General features: G+C 43.1%; 6 non-coding genes across 6 annotated transcripts; 3 read left to right on the plus strand and 3 right to left on the minus strand.

Annotated features, from left to right (window-relative positions):
• Window positions 1-2,214: 2,214 nt before the first annotated feature.
• On the minus strand, window positions 2,215-2,287 carry trnar-ccu (transfer RNA arginine (anticodon CCU)). The gene has a single exon. It is a non-coding gene; the product is annotated as a tRNA-Arg (tRNA).
• A 3,566-nt stretch (window positions 2,288-5,853) lies between these two features.
• Window positions 5,854-5,995, plus strand: LOC148632949 (U4 spliceosomal RNA). The gene has a single exon (XR_015934110.1). It is a non-coding gene; the product is annotated as a U4 spliceosomal RNA (small nuclear RNA).
• A 4,824-nt stretch (window positions 5,996-10,819) lies between these two features.
• Window positions 10,820-10,901, minus strand: trnas-uga (transfer RNA serine (anticodon UGA)). Its single transcript has one exon. It is a non-coding gene; the product is annotated as a tRNA-Ser (tRNA).
• A 1,309-nt stretch (window positions 10,902-12,210) lies between these two features.
• On the minus strand, window positions 12,211-12,292 carry trnas-cga (transfer RNA serine (anticodon CGA)). Its single transcript has one exon. It is a non-coding gene; the product is annotated as a tRNA-Ser (tRNA).
• A 2,252-nt stretch (window positions 12,293-14,544) lies between these two features.
• On the plus strand, window positions 14,545-14,616 carry trnag-ucc (transfer RNA glycine (anticodon UCC)). The gene has a single exon. It is a non-coding gene; the product is annotated as a tRNA-Gly (tRNA).
• Window positions 14,617-15,446: 830 nt separating this feature from the next.
• On the plus strand, window positions 15,447-15,520 carry trnai-aau (transfer RNA isoleucine (anticodon AAU)). Its single transcript has one exon. It is a non-coding gene; the product is annotated as a tRNA-Ile (tRNA).
• The last annotated feature ends 1,210 nt before the right edge of the window (window positions 15,521-16,730 follow it).

The following is a 16,730-nucleotide window of genomic DNA, read 5'->3' on the forward strand; positions in this document are numbered from 1 at the left end:
ACGATTTCTTATGGGGCGCAGTAAGTACAGACGTTTAAAAAGCTCCACTCATGCCGACGATGCAGCATGAAGAAGCGCAACCTAACGTTTGCATTCCTAGCAAATTCCTTTTATTTTTTTATAAATAAAGACAGTCTTGTTTAACAAACAACACACACAACATTTTACATTGTCAATTCAGTTCAAATCAATGTATTTCTATATAGCGCCTTTCACAACAAGGGCTTCCCAAGGCACTTAACAATGCAAGTTGTTAAGAGCCTTGTGTCTAATATGCCGCCTAGGTAACGTGCTGTCTCTTATGAGGCAAATGTTTAAATCCTCTGAGTTAAGTGCTGAAGTTATAGTAGTCCTATCAGTATTGTTGCCTCCGATCAACAGATCCTCAGTTTTCTCAGAGTTGAGTAACAAAACGTTTTCACACATCCAAGTATTTCCTTCCTTAATGCATTTAACTAAACTGATAATAGAAGAGTTGTCGTTTGGTGTAAACAAAATGTTTATTTGAGTGTCATCAGCATATGAATGAAAGTTCATATTATTTTTTCATATTATCCTACCTAGCAGCAGCATGTAGAGAGAGAGAGCAATATTGGTCCCAGCACTGATCTTCTGGTACCCCAAATTGAACTGGTGACATTGATGAAGCAGTACAATTATTAGATATTTGAACATAATGAAAACGATGAGTAAAATGTGATGTAAACCACTGAAGGACGGTTCTAGATAAGCCAACCTCAAACTCAAGCCTGTGTAACAAAACAGAGAGGTCAACCGTGTCAAAGGCAGCTCTAAGATCTAGAAGCACAAGCACTGTTGCATTCCCCGCATCAGTAGCTAAGAGAATATCATTTACGACTCTTGTTAATGCAGTTTCAGAAACCAGACTGAAATTTCTCAAGTATATTATTTGAATCCAGATACGATTGACGTTGGGCAACAACTATTCTCTCAAGACTTTTAGATTGAAATGGGACCTTTGAGACAGGCCTGTAGTTGTTAAGAACTTGTGGATCCAAATTTGACTTCTTAAGGAGCGGTCTAACAACCGCTACCTTAAATTGATCAGGTACAACACCTGACGCAAGCGATGCATTCATCATACTAATTATAGGTCCTGCCAGTCCTTTGAGGGGAATCTTTGACTAGCTGAGTGGGGATGGGATCTAGCGAACAGGTGGTTGACTTTGTCTTACGTCTGTGTTCATGAGTCCACCATAAGAAGAAATCTGAACAGGAGTGGTGATCATGCGAGGTCACCACGGAGGAAACCACTGCTCTCCCCCCAAAAAAAACCACCACTGCCCCTCTCAAGTTTGCTAAAGACCACATGGATGTCCCACAGCAACTCCTGGAACAATGTTCTGTGGACAGATGTGACAAAAGTTGAACTTGTTGGTAAATGTGCACAGCGTTATGTTTGGAGATAACAAAACACTGCATACCAACTCCAAAACCTCATCCCACCTGGGAAGCATGGCGGAAGCTGTACGGCTTGCAATCATCGAGGGACCGATGAATTCCAAGATGTATCAGGAAATTCTACAGCAGAATGTCAGGGTGTCTGCCTGTGATCTAAAACTCGAAAGACGCTGGGTCATGCAACATGACAAAAACAAAGGAGTACATCAACAACAGAGTGGCTGAAACAGAAGAAATTCCGTATTTTGGGATGGCCAAGTAAGAGTCCTGACCCCAATCCCATTGCAGTGCTGTGGCGTGATCTGAAGCAGGCCGTTCAGCGCAAGACATCCCAAAAATATACATGAACTGAAACAGTTTTGCATAGACGAATAGGCCAAAATACCTCCTAACCGCTGCTCAGGTCTGACCAGCCGCTACAGAAAGTGGGGGTTGAGGTTTTTGTCATAAAGGAGGTTCCACTAGCTCCTTAATATAAGGGTTCACGTACTTTTTCCATCAATGACCTTGATTGTTTAAACCATTTGGTCAATAAAGAAACAGCAATGTCAAATGTTGGGCGTGTGTTGTTTGTTAAATCAGACTCTCTTTATTAATTATTATGACTTAGATAAAGATAAGATCACATGTTAGGAGCCATTCATGCAGAAATCCACATCATTCCGAAGGGCTGTTTACAAAAGTTTTTCTCCCAACTCTATGTGAGAGAAAAGCAGAGACGCTCACTGAGTAAGGTGGGGTTGCAGCTTTGCAAATTGCAAGGACATTTGTATGCTCAAAATGGGACAGGAGCACCCCAGATGGGACTTGAACCCACAATCCCTGGTTTAGGAGGCCAGTGCCTTATCCATTAGGCCACTGGGGCACACTAGATGAGGTCGATCACGCTGATGAAGAGCCAGTTTTGTTTTCCTTTGCTTTTTCAAAGGGATCCCCAAAATTAGGGAAGTTAGGCAGCAGAAGGTTTACTGTGACCTGAGAAGGACCGGCATCCAATCACGGTGGTACACACACACACGCTCTCACTCATCTGAGCTACACGGCTATCTCAGGATGATCTCAGGTGCGCCGAGCTGGTATGGAACATATTGAACTGATCGATGGCGAATTGTCTCTCAGACAGGCTTTTCACCTCTGAGCTCCCTGACTGACAGTGATCAGCTAGGTAGTGAAACAGTCAGCTGCTTCTAAGCCTTAAACAGCTGCATCTCAGCGCTTCCACGGAGAGATGATTTGAAAGCCGAACAAGTCACCTCTGAGCTCCCTGACTTTAGGGTACGGTGTTCCCTGAAGGGCTCTCAAACCCCGCATTTCAGATGTCTAGCTGTATCGCTGATGTGTTGCACCTCAGAATCACTTTTAAACCTTACCTCTGGTATCTTTAATCCCTATTGCTCAACGCATGGTGAAAGTATTGCATAAATGTTTCTGAAAATGAGCAATGGGCACCTGAGAGTCTCATTTGCCTGTTTCACAAATGATCATATTTGACTAGAGATTCTGTTTGGGATTCAGTTGTGCATTCTGACAGCAATCCCTTTCAAAAAACGATACATTCTGGATGAGATCAAAGGTGCAGGAACACTGTATTTAGGATGTGTTTGCAGGTATTCTGTCTCTCTAGCTTCAACACAGTGATATATATATATATGCTCACTAATTTTTTGGTACATGCCCAGGGCAATAATCATTATGAGGATTTATTTCCTGATGTGCTAGGGGTAGTTTTGTGAAATACTTCAACACACTGGATCGCAGGTTTAAACCCCCTGGACTCTTACTCCTTAAAAACCAACAAATGCAGATATGTAGCAATCATATTGTAGCAGACACTCATTTGCCTGTTTCACAAATGATCATATTTTACTAGAGATTCTGTCTGGGATACGGATGTGCATTCTGACAGCAATCTCTTTCAAAAATGATTTTACCTTATCGCGGCTTTGCCCTTCTTGTCTCTTTGGACAATATCTCCATCTTGTGGTCGTTGTTGGTAATCTCTAGACAATATCTCCATCTTGTGGTCGTTGTTGGTAATGTCTTCTTATGCCCTTTTATAATTTCAATTCTCTATTAGTTGATTCTAGAATAGAGTTGAAAACATCAGTTTTATAGCACACAATATGACATTATTTATAGTCCAATTAGAAATTTATTACCCTGTTTTTAACATAATAACAAATTAAAATTGATTAAAACTAAGTTTGGAACACCAGGGAACATAAAAAAAATGATTTTTAGGAAAACCATGAGGTTCTCTGTGTCCGAAGCCTGCAAGGGGAGAAAGCTAGAATCCTTTGATTTTTCTAAATTTGAAAATAAACATCATATAACAACAGCTTTCATTCCTAGGAGTGAAAAACAACCATTTTTGAAGACATATTAGTTTCTAAAACACTACAATAAAGTTAAAAACATCCGTTTTATATTACATTATTTTTTGTGAAATTAGTCATTTTTTGCACTATTTTTAATAAAATCTCTAATTAAAAGTGATTAAAATTAAGTTTGGAACAACAAGAAACACAAAAAAAAAGATTTTAAGGAAAAAAATGATGTCTTCTGTGCCAGGTGCCTGAAAGGGGAGAAAGCTAGAATCCTACCCAGGCTCCTGGAGCTCTTTCCTGGCTAAAGGAGGGTGAATCCATCCCCTTCAAAGCTCCATGAAAAAATGATATTTTTAAATTTGAAAAAAAAAACATTATAGAACAACATCTCTTGGTCCACAGAGTGCAAAAATCCAACTTTGAAAAAAATCCATTGACTGGTCCCTGAATCCTGAAGTTTCTTTGCATGATATCGGGCTTGCAACCACTTTCTGGAAAATGATGAAAAATGCCAAAAATGAAAAAAAAGTTATCAATTCTAGAGCCTAAGAGGAAAACAAGACAAAGGTATATCTCCAAATAATTTTATGTGCTTCAGAAGAGCCCAGGAAAGTTTTTTGCATACATGAAACCACGCCCGTTTGCACGTAAGAGGACATGGTTGCACACATGACTGCATGAAAGCACGCGTGCATGCGAAGTCATCCTGTTGAGCATTTGAAAAGCCGCACCACGCCGCACTTGAAATAGCTCTTACATTAGTGGTAGACGCAGGAATCGCCTTTTTATTTACGCTCTTACCAACGCGATGGAAAGCAAAACAAAGCAAAGCAGAACAGAGCAAAACAAAACGAACAAACGAAAACCCTCACGTCCCGCACTTGCATATAACGCCGTTACGTGCCCAAGCGGTATTGTACGTCATCCTAGCACTGCACCCCGGGGCGTACGGTATATGGGAAAGAGCACACGCCACGAATCGTCTCGAATCACTCCCTACAGCTGTAAGGTGCCTTGAAGCGTGCACCCCCAACATTCTTCTTTGCGCATCTGTGAAAGGTAAACTCTTGAGCAAACTTTGAACCAGCTCTAAGGAAACTAATCCGATTAGACTTTACTTTGACTCATCTTTTTACGTTCAGTGCTGGATTGCTCAAACTCCAGCTAGGGTTAGGGTTAGCATTCCAATGCTACTTAGACACTTTGTTTACGCTCAGTGCTGGATTTTGGGAGCTTCAGGACGACTGGGAATTTTCTCCTATCTGTCCATTCTGTTTTGTTTTGGAGACTCTTGGCTGCCTATGTGGTACAGTGCAGCGTGAAGGAAACATTTTCCAAAACTGTGTCAGCTCAAAAGTTGTAAGAAAACCTCTCCAGCTGCTTTAACTCTCTTCATTTTTGTCATTTAATGTAACACTCGATGTATAACTGGAGCCTCACATATGCAAATAGTGAGGCTCCAGTTCGACACACAGTTCGACACCAGAGAATGCTCACGATTTCGGAAGCTGTCTCCGGGACGTGCTGATTCCACACATCCTGAATAAATCATGATATTGTTAGTTGCTGTAGCTAGACGTTCAAATGAGTTTCATGGTCAGATGGACTGTTTCCTCCAGCGGTATAGTATTGCAGTGAGACAGCACGATGCCTGCAAGACTATGTCACGCTAAACGCCACAGATTGTGTTTGTCCGTTCGTGTCAGTCGTCCTGCAGCCACGGGAAGTGGGACACAAACATGCTGCAATGCTTTCAAGACGGTAGGATTTGTTTGTGCAACATCCGAGAAGAGTACTTGTGGCTTGAATGTGAACTGTACATGCCCGCCCCCTTTCCTCTGTAGTGCATGAGTTCCTCCCGGCATGCCCTTCGTCATTGTTCTCTCATCTTGTATTTAAAGGGTTGTATTTCTGCTGCTGAAAATAAGCAACGGTTTTCTCACAACGCCCTTTGTTCCCGACGGAGCCCTTGTCTGTCATGAAATTCTTCAAAACCTCAAGCTAGAAGAAGAAGACGACAAATATGAAGCGTTACAGCAACGACATGCCATGAGACGATTGATAACGATTTCCATAGGATCCCCGCGGTTGCCTGGCAACCGTCAGCTTTGCGCAGTGGCAGTATCGGAGCCTGTGAGGTTTAGCCGAGGCGCGATTATTGCTAGTTGAAAACTTTTCCCAATACCCCGCTTCCACCGGTTTGCAATAGAATCGGCGAAAGCAATTTTTGACAGTCTCGTCAGAAACTGAGCAAGGTGTTTAAAGACAGATTTTGTCATGGTGACATCATGGTAGAAAGAAACGAGCTTGTTACGTCTCAACAGAAACGCTCTTTAGCTCTTTCAGCGTTATGCAGAGAACAGCGTCTGTCGAGATTACTTTTGTGTCAGCGCGAAACGCCGTGTGCTGTCAGTTTGATTTCATATTGCTCGTAGCGGCGCCCGGCTTTTGTCTGTCAAACGTTGGGTTGCGCTTCTTCATGCTGCATCGTCGGCATGAGTGGAGCTTTTTAAACGTCTGTACTTACTGCGCCCCATAAGAAATCGTTTATCCCCGTTCAAAAGCGATTGTGCGATGTCCTGCAGTGTTCGCAAAGCAAACCTTTGACAGTTTGAAAAGAGGAATTTATTCTGCTTCCTGTGCGTGCGTGCAGTAGTTACAAAGTTGAACGTCTTTACACGATCTGCTGCAGTTTTCAGTGGGCGGGCTTTGTCAGATGGCTTGGAAAAACGCACTGTGTTTCGGCTCGGGAAACATCATGAGAAGTGTCCTGCATGTTTTCTGTGTATAGCTGTCTTTTAACGCATACAGAATTCATTCGAAATCATTGGATTCTCCAATTAACAAGGGTCCCTTAAAGGATGAGTCAAAGTAACGTCTAATCGGATTAGTTTCCTTAGAGCTGGTTCAGAGTTTGCTCAAGAGTTTACCTTTCACAGATGCGCAAAGAAGAATGTTGGGGGCGCACGCTTCAAGGTGCCTTACAGCTGTAGGGAGTGATTCGAGACGATTCGTGGTGTGTGCTTGTTCCCATATACCATACGCCCCGGGGTGCAGTGCTAGGATGACGTACAATACCGCTTGGGCACGTAACGGCGTTATATGCAAGTGCGGGACGTGAGGGTTTTCGTTTGTTCGTTTTGTTTTGCTCTGCTTTGCTTTGTTTCGTTGTCAAGAGGCGTAAGGTAAGTCGTAATCCAGGGAGAACACTGGTGGCAAACAGTCCGAGGTGAGAGGCGAGGTCCAAAGTCAAAAAGGCAGAAGGGGAGTCCAATATCCAGAATAAACGAGGTAATGGAAAAAACGCCAGGTAGAGCTCTCAAGGAGTAGACTCAATACCAGCGGGAAGCAGGTAAAGATGGTAAAAATAGCACTGCGTACCGCACGGTGGAGTGTGTGCAGGTGGGTTAACTCGTGCGGCGGCGTTTGTTAATAATCACCCACTGCTGGTGCTGATTAGATCGCTTAAGAGTTGGTCTTAACTGCCTGGCGGTCATGACAAGCTCCTCTTTAAGCTGTGGTTTAGTTTTGCATTCATGTGTTTCTAGAGCAGTTATTTATGGGGGTGGGTGGGTCTTTCACAGAGGCTCAGGACAAATCCCCTGCATGAAAGTCTACTGTGTGCGTTCAAACAGGTCAAGAGCCAGGCAGGAGGACAATGGACAGAAGAAGCAACGAACTAAAAATAAAAGAACGAATATGAAAAAGCCACCATCTTTTTCTTTTTGACATTTTCCGACTTTCATGCAAGCCAGGACAAAGTTGCTCGTAGCTACTTGTGGATTCAAATACTCTATCGAGTGCTTTGATGAGTTTTTGCAATTTGATTGTCGTCCTGTCAGCCTCTTTCTGTTTTTTTTTTCAATCTAGTGATGGAAAGTAAGAGGGAAATGATGGAGCAATCAATAACCGCTCCGGAAAAATGGCAGAAAGAAATGGCCCGTCACTAAGGACATTTGTGAAGCAGAGGAGTGACATCACCACAAAGGCGACTTATTCTGCTGATCGTTTTGGTGAATAATGATTGAGGCGCGTTAAGAGAAAGGTAGCTGCGTCAGCATGCTTAGGCTGCAAAGGATAAAGCAAAGGTTTACTCCATGCTGAAAAGAGAAGAAAAGAAGCACAACGTTTCGGCTGTGGAGCCTTCTGCGCCATCTTCTTTAGCGATGGTGATGATGTTTACATTGGAAAAACTGAGACACGCATACTGGAGGGGCTTGAACCACCAACTGTTCAGTTAACAGCCAAATGCACTAACCAATTGCACCACAGAGTCTGACGGTCTTTTGTGCTCCCTACATTTGCAGGTTTATGGTCAAAGAAAACAATCGTTTGCGCTTCTCGTAGCCAGCAATAATTTTTCACTGACAACCAAGAAATGGATTTCATCTTTCACAAAATGTATGGATTTCTTCAAAAACAAGTTATTCCAGAAAGGAAATGAATTCTTGCATTAAACTGAACAAAGCTGTACATGTTTGTCTGAAATGATACATTTGGCACAACAAGACACGGAGAGAGGCACAGCTGGTATTCAGACCCAGGATCGCCTGCTTACTAGGCAGGCACTTTAAGCCACTAGGGAGCACCGCACTTTTACAGACACTTGGACACATCTGCGCTCGGTGTGCACTTAACATAATCTCTGAGCCCGTTGCCTCTTTCCCATTTAATAGCAGAACTGACGCCAAGAGAAATGATGAGAAATGGCATTTATCGGGCACTTTTCATGTCCAAGGAGCTCAATGCCCTTGACACCTCCCCAAGGCGACAGAGCTGTGCATTCTTTGGCGACACCATTTTTTCTTTTGTTTAATTTCTATATTTATTGATAGAATAAAAACGATATGTCATGTACTGTAAGGGAAATGTCTCTTTTCATGGGGAAAGCTAGCACCAGCAAATGTTGTGTTTAGAAGAAGTGATTTAACATGACACGTGACCTAATTTACCGGAGCAAAAGCTCACCCAGCAAGCCCTGCTTTACTTCTACAGGAGAGAAGTACTGTAGAGTCTGCAAGATGTTCAGCTGGGTAGCTACGTCAGCATGCCTCGGCTGCAAAGGAACAAGTAATAGGTTTATTGCATGCTGAAAAGAGAAGAACGGAAACACAGCGTTTCAGCTGTGAGGTCTTCTCACACCTGAAGAAGCCTCACACCTGTAAAAGGCTCCATGGTTTTCTTTCTTCTCTTTTCAACATGGAATACACCTATTGTCTGCAAGATGTGACAATTTCATGGTGTTTTGGAAGAAAACCTTTTTTCTTTGAATTCAAAATCAATCGGAATTTCAGCACGACACATCAACACTTTTTTTGTTTTAAGGAGATGACATTTTAAACCTGATAAAAATAGTAGGAAACACAAGTTTCTTGCTGTGAAAATTTTGGATGGGGAAGTGTACTACTAGTAGCAGTGTAGAGCTCTCTGTGGTGGAGTGCAAGCGCATGTTCTATGGGCCAGTGGCGTAATGGATAACGCGCCTGACTTTGGATCAGAAGATTGTAGGTCTGAGTCCTGCCTGGCTCGTGAGGCTTTTAAACCTCTCAGGTTCCTCGGTAACAGGTTGCCGTCATGTATATGAACTATAGAAAAGCATTTGCCACAACCCGTAAATTAGCACGCAAGTGCGGGCTAGTTAACACAGAACTGTATGGAGATCATCTCCAGCTCCAAGCTCAATTGCAATGAAAAAACATGCAGAACAGAACTGGAGAGCAGCTGAATTTGTGCTCAGTAGGGTGGGGAGGACTCAGCATTGCTATTGTTCTAATTGGCATGAACTGCAGGAGATCTGAATCAGAACATGTCAGTTAGTTCGATCATTGCGTCAATATGTAGGCCACGTTAATACAGAATTATTACTTTGTCTGTCTCGTCTTTGTATATAGCTGAATGTCCCTGACAATTTCATGTTAGTTTTTAAGAACGACATTGGTGCTAATATATACATATATAGCATATAAGGAACACGTAAAAGTTTAGTCCATGCTGAAAAGATAAGAAAATCGCCACAACGTTTCATCTTGGAATAAATCTTTACTTGTTGTTTTGCAGCCTACCCATTCTGACCTAACTCCTCCCTTGAAATTCCCTAACAGATAAGGGTACGTAACGGCTCATGCGATGCTCAGTTGCAATTTGTCCCAAAACAAACAAGAACAGCAGCTGAGGGTTTGAGTTTGAACATGCACTGTATTAAAGCAGCTTTTATTTCCATTGATAAATGCTAGATATTCCTACAGAGATTCTCCAGGTGAGTAAGCGATTCCTGTTTCTGTTTCTATTTCTGTTTCATATATATATACAATATATATATATGTTACATGTGTCTCTGCAATAGTACAAATGTGTTATACACTATCAGGGGCTGCTTTTTTGTGCACCTCATCTACAACAAGGCTTTTTTTCATTTATGTTTGTGGACCTTCACCATTTGAGGAAGTGAGTTAGATAAGAAAGTTACAGGTATGGTGAGCAATGACTGACAAAGGCACGTACTGCGTATTCCTTACAGAAGAGTAAGCAATTTGTTCTAAAAAACACCGGCTAAAGTCAAACATCGTTAGCAATCTTATTACTTAAATAGAATTAACATCAATAAACTGTAAGGTGCTGGTACATGCGAGTAGATGTGATCTTCTATTAAACAAAAATGCAATTACAGCTCTAAAAAGGTCAACCTAGACTTCTGTAACAGATCTGTTCAGGTCATCGCTGTTCCTCTGACCTTGTGAGTCTTTGGAATTTTAAAAGTGTATTTTGCTTGCCTTTCATGTGGTCTGTGTACAAGTCACTGTGGCGTATGCGGTCCTACACAGCCTTGCTATAGACGTGACGAGCCTCCGCTATGTTGCAATGGAGAACAGGTTCAGTATGGAGCTGCCGAGAAAATTCAGCTGGAAAGCTCGTTGCAGAAAAGCATCGTTATCTGCGTCCAGCTGCAAAGCGTCACTCGTGGGTGCTGAAGAATCGATTTCCAAGGCAGTAGGTCTAGGCGATTTAGAGTGTTAAAGGTCCCAGCGAAAACAAAACAGCGCTGGTCCTTTTTCATGCACGCACGAGAGCACCGTAGTCGGCAGAATTTGAACCTGCGCAGGGAGACCCAAACAGATTTCAAATTTGTTGCCTTAACCACTCGGCCACGATTACAGTAAATACGCCAGCTGTTGGCTTCTTGCTACAATCGAACAGGGAGTGCGAGGCGGCGGCGGCGGCAACTTTTTTCAAGTTCGCTCTCCGTTTAAGAAACCTTTTACGCCATACGTGTAAGCAGACACACACCTCAGAGTACTTAAGGGTGGCTTCAAGTTGGAATGATAAAGTCTCCCCGTTCGGACATGAAAATAGAACTTTCTTAGACAGAAATAAATCAACAACGGAGACATGTGGACGACGATTTCAGTCACTGCACTTTGAATAGCATTTTTACTCGAGTTACAGGAGATGCACGAATGGCCCTTGACCTACGCTCTTACGAATGCCTTGGAACATTCAAAGAGAACAGCCCTCAAGTCCTGCGGTTTATTATAATGCTGTTGCGTGTCGAGGCAGTATTTGACTCCGTCCTACCGTTGAGACACGGGGCGTACTGTAAATGAACTGCACCTGACAGCTTTAGAAAAACACCTGGGCTCAGTACGGTGCTGAGAGCTCAGCGTTGCTGTTGTTCTAATTAGCACGCACTGCATCGGCTATGACCCGAACTTTTCAATTATTCCGATCAGTAAGTCAACACGTACTCCACATGAAAGGTAGAAATATTCTCTTGTCTGTCTCTTGTTTTTATAGAACTGAATGTCCCTGACAATGTACTGTTAGTTTTAATTGAAGAACGGCATCTGTGTTCAAATATACCAGACAAGTTTACGTAACTGCTCATGCAACACTCAGTTGTAATTAGTCAAGAAATAAAGTCGAACAACAGCTGCGAGTTTGATTCTGAACGTATGAGATTGCAGCGCCTTTTACTTCCATTGACAAATGATAGAGATTCGAAGAGAGATCCTTCAGACCAGCAAGCAAACCCACGGCTATTTCGGTTTTCTATCTAGGCAACGTTGGTGTCTGCAATAGCATACATGAAAGCGTGATGCAATTTCTGTGGCTACATTTGTTGCACGTCATGCACAGTAAGAGTGTTTCTAACACCAAATACAAAGTCAACAATTAGCGATCACGCCTTCTCCTCAGTTAACCCACTGAAACCCTTGCTGTTAACAGTTCTTTACTGCGTGCTTTACGAGCACCTACATATTGTGTCGATTCTTTCAGCTTTATTCATTAGGTTTTCAAAGGCATAAGTAGAGCACCAGAGGTGCGAACACAAAGTGTGTGGTTACCTGAAGAATTGATTTCCATGGCAGCGGGGACAAGCGATTTAGCGTTTTTATAGCACGAGGAAAGGAGAAGCGGCACTACACCTTTTCAGCGCAGGCACAAAGCGACGTGCGGCAGACGCCGTAGTCGGCAGGATTCGAACCTGCGCGGGGAGTCCCCAATGGATTTCGAGTCCATCGCCTTAACCACTCGGCCACGACTACAGCGAGCTCGCCGCTGCCGCATTCCTCCTATAATCTAACACGGAGTGCGAGGTGGCTGCGGAAACGTTTTCAAAGTCGCTCTCCGTTAAAAAAAAAAATACCTTTCACAAAATACGTGCCGGCAGACAGACACGCCTCAGAGGGTTTAAGGCTGGCTTCACGTTCAAATGATAAAGTCTCCCCGTCCGGATGTCAAAATGCAACTTTGGCAGACAGAAAAAACATCAACAAACCACAAATGCACCACACTGCACTTTCAAAAGCATTTACATTCGTGTTAGACGCAGGAATTGCCTTTGATTTGCGCGCTTACGAACGCCATGGAAAACGAAACAAAACTAAAGCCCTCAGCTCTTGCACTTGATTATAATGCCGTTACGTGTCGAAGCAGTAATTTACGTCATCCCACCACTGCAACACGGGGAATAGAGGGAAATGAGCACAAGGTGAGATATTTTTAATCTGTAAGGCTTCTGTAGTTTCTTTTTGAAATCATTGTTACAACATATTATGTAAAAGCATGTTGAAAAGAATCTACCTGCATTCCAGCGGCCCTGAGCAAGAGGAAAAAAATGATGTCTTCTGTGCCAGGTGCCTGCAAGGGGAGAAAGCTAGAATCCTACCCAGGCTCCTGGAGCTCTGTCCTGGCTAAAGGAGGGTGAATCCATCCCCTTCAAAGCTCCATGAAAAAATGATCATTTAAAATTTGAAAAAAAAAAACATCATATAACAACAGTTTTCATTCATAGGAGTGAAAAACAACCATTTTTGAAGACATATTAGTTTCTAAAACACTACAATAAAGTTGAAAACATCCGTTTTATATTACATTAATTTTTGTGAAATTAGTCATTTATTGCACTATTTTTAATAAAATCTCTAATTAAAAGTGATTAAAATTAAGTTTGGAACAACAAGGAACACAAAAAAAAAGATTTTAAGGAAAAAAATATTGTCTTCTGTGCCAGGTGCCTGCAAGGGGAGAAAGCTAGAATCCTACCCAGGCTCCTGGAGCTCTGTCCTAGCTAAAGGAGGGTGAATCCATCCCATTCAAAGCTCCATGAAAAAATGATATTTTTAAATTTGAAAAAAAAAAACCATTATAGAACAACATCTCTGTGTCCACAGAGTGCAAAAATCCAACTTTGAAGAAAATCCATTGACTGATCCCCGAATCCTGAAGTTTCTTCGCATGATATCGGGCTTGCAACCACTTTCTGGAAAATGATGAAAAATGCCAAAAATGAAAAAAAAGTTATCAATTCTAGAGCCTAAGAGGGAAATAAGAGAAATGTATATCTCCAAATAATTTTATGTGCTTCAGAAGAGCCCAGGAAAGTTTTTTGCATACATGAAACCACGCCCGTTTGCACGTAAGCAGACATGGTTGCACACACGACTGCATGAAAGCACGCGTGCATGCAAAATCATCCTGTTAAGCATTTGAAAAGCCGCACCACGGCGCACTTGAAATAGCTCTTACATTAGTGGTCGACACAGGAATCGCCTTTTTATTTACGCTCTTACCAACGCGATGGAAAGCAAAACAAAGCAAAGCAGAGCAAAACAAAACGAACAAACGCAAAACCCTCACGTCCCGCACTTGCATATAACGCCGTTACGTGTCCAAGCAGTATTGTACGTCATCCTAGCACTGCACCCCGGGGCGTACGGTATATGGGAATGAGCACACGCCACGAATCGTCTGAAATCACTCCCTACAGCTGTAAGGCGCCTTGAAGCGTGCACCCCCAACATTCTTCTTTGCGCATCTGTGAAAGGTAAACTCTTGAGCAAACTCTGAACCAGCTCTAAGGAAACTAATCCGATTAGACGTTACTTTGACTCATCCTTTAACAGTTTTCAGTCTCTGTCTTTAAACACCTTGCTCAGTCACATTCAAGCCACAAGTACTCTTCTCGGATGTTGCACAAACAAATCCTAATGTCTTGAAAGCATTGCAGCATGTTTGTGTCCCACTTCCCGTGGCTGCAGGACGACTGACACGAACGGACAAACACAATCTGTGGCGTTTAGCGTGACATAGTCTTGCAGGCATCGTGCTGTCTTACTGCAATACTATACCACTTGAGGAAACAGTCCATCTGGCCATGAAACTCATTTGAACGTCTAGCTACAGCAACTAACAATAACATGATTTATTCAGGATGTGTGGAATCAGCACGTCCCGGAGACAGCTTCTGAAATCGTGAGCATTCTCTGGTGGTGTCCTGGAGGGTTCCCCCGGGCATGTGTTGGTGGTATAGTGGTGAGCATAGCTACCTTCCAAGCAGTTGACCCGGGTTCGATTCCCGGCCAACGCAGTGGCAAGTGTTTTCAAATGCTGTCACAAGCCTTGGATTGTGACTAGCAAAGCGAAGCCTTTTGAAAGAGCTAAAGCACTGCAAAACGGAATTGAAGGAGAATCTTACAGGGGATTCTGAGCGGTGTCTAAATAAATAAATTCACAGCGTCCGCGGATGGCATTTTGCAGCTGGAAGTAGATGTCGACGCTTTTTGCACACAGCACCAAAAAAGCGTCTTTTTTGAAGGTACAGGCATTGAGCATTGGTGGTTCATTGTTAGAACTCTCACCTGCCACGCAGGAGGCTTGGTTTCGATTCCTGGCCAATGCAGTGGCTTTTGCAGCAAACGGCTCCATCACTTGCATCCCAACTTTTGCAACTCGCAACTGAAAACCCACTGAAGCTAAGCAGGTGTGAGCCAGGTCAGTACCTGGATGAGGGTGAGCTACAGGGAAAAACAAAGCTTCCAGCTGAAAGTGGTGTTAATGGGGCCAGCGGGGAGGCGCTCACCCTGAGGTCTGTGCGGGTCCCAATCTCCCAATATAGTGACGGAGAAGCTGTGTTGTAAAAGGGCGCTGTCTTTTGGATGAGATGTAAAACTGAGGTCATAGTGCTCTGTGGTCATTAAAAATGACCACCAAAACCTTTGACAAAAGCTCTTGGTAATTGATGGTCTTCAATAATGTTTCTCCTTTAGGTACATTTAAAATCAGCTGAATAATGCTGTGAAACCATGAAACTGCATGAGAAAGCCCGTACACTGAATTACACGGCTTTCTATTCAAAGGAGGACAAAAGAAATTCCCTGAGTTTGATTTTTTGCAGCACAGAGAGGGGCACTGTCACGAGGCCGGTTAGCTCAGTTGGTTAGAGTGTGGTGCTAATAACGCCAAGGTCACGGGTTCGAGCCCCGTACGGGCCATGTCCTTTCCTCCTCTCTTACCAAAGCTGTTAGGTTCCTTTCCGTGGTGAGATGGGTTGTCCTGCAACGCTGCCACACAGTGCCGACAGACAAGAGTGTTGCGGGAGAAGAGAAAAGTGTTTGAAGATTTAAGAGTGTCTTAGGTGGAGCCAAAATCAAGTGTCACAAATGCAAGTGGGAAGATTTCCAATGTTTTATATGGTCAAAATAAGCGGAAGTTACCAGCTGGTCCGGCACAGTCTGCCATGCTTTTGTCATATACTGTAAAGTGGTGTCGAACTGGAGCCTCACCATTTGCATATGTGAGGCTCCAGTTATACATCGATTGTCACATTAAATGACAAAAATGAAGAGAGGTAAAGCAGCTGGAGAGGTTTTCTTACAACTTTTGAGCTGACACAGTTTTGGAAAATGTTTCCTTCACGCTGCACTGTACAATATAGGCAGCCAAGAGTCTCCAAAACAAAACAGAATTGACAGATAGGAGAAAATTCCCACTCGTCCTGAAGTTCCCAAAATCCAGCACTGAGCGTAAACAAAGTGTCTAAGTAGCGTGGGAATGTTAAACCTAACCCTAGCTGGAGTTTGAGCAATCCAGCACTGAGAGTAAAAAGATGAGTCAAAGTAACGTCTAATCAGATTAGTTTCCTTAGAGCTGGTTCAGAGTTTGCTCAAGAGTTTACCTTTCACAGATGCGCAAAGAAGAATGTTGGGGGTGCACAGGACTGCAGGTAGAGCATCTACCCACGGTGTCCCTTCAGTTGATATTTCCTTAGTTGGTCTTTCAGACTGTGGGTGATGGGGGCAATGTGACTTCCAACTTACCCCTAGTGAGGCAATTACAGCCTGGCACACCTTCCCAGTGTAGTCTGCCCCTAGATCAGTATCCAAGGGGCAGGGCAGTCCGTACCACGGGATCATCTTTATCATACACTTGGGTATGTGCCAGCCCACATCACATCATCATACAACCCCACATTCTTTACACATTTGTTCTAACCACTATTAAACATCTATTAAAGGCCTCAACCTGAATTCTCCCTTTTCCCCAGTAGAGGTTTCACAGGGGTCTCAGACTCCCGCCCTCCCAGTGCCGCTCGTCTGGCATCTGCATCTGCATGGTTGTTACCTTGAGTTACTGGAATTCTTTATTTATTGTGTTATTGACACCTTACTCAAGCTGCTTCTGTCGGCAGCTGTAAAACTACAA

Source organism: Lepisosteus platostomus, unplaced genomic scaffold (assembly GCF_059453375.1).
Source record: "Lepisosteus platostomus isolate fLepPlt1 unplaced genomic scaffold, fLepPlt1.hap1 Scaffold_54_H1, whole genome shotgun sequence".
NCBI lineage: Eukaryota > Metazoa > Chordata > Actinopteri > Semionotiformes > Lepisosteidae > Lepisosteus > Lepisosteus platostomus.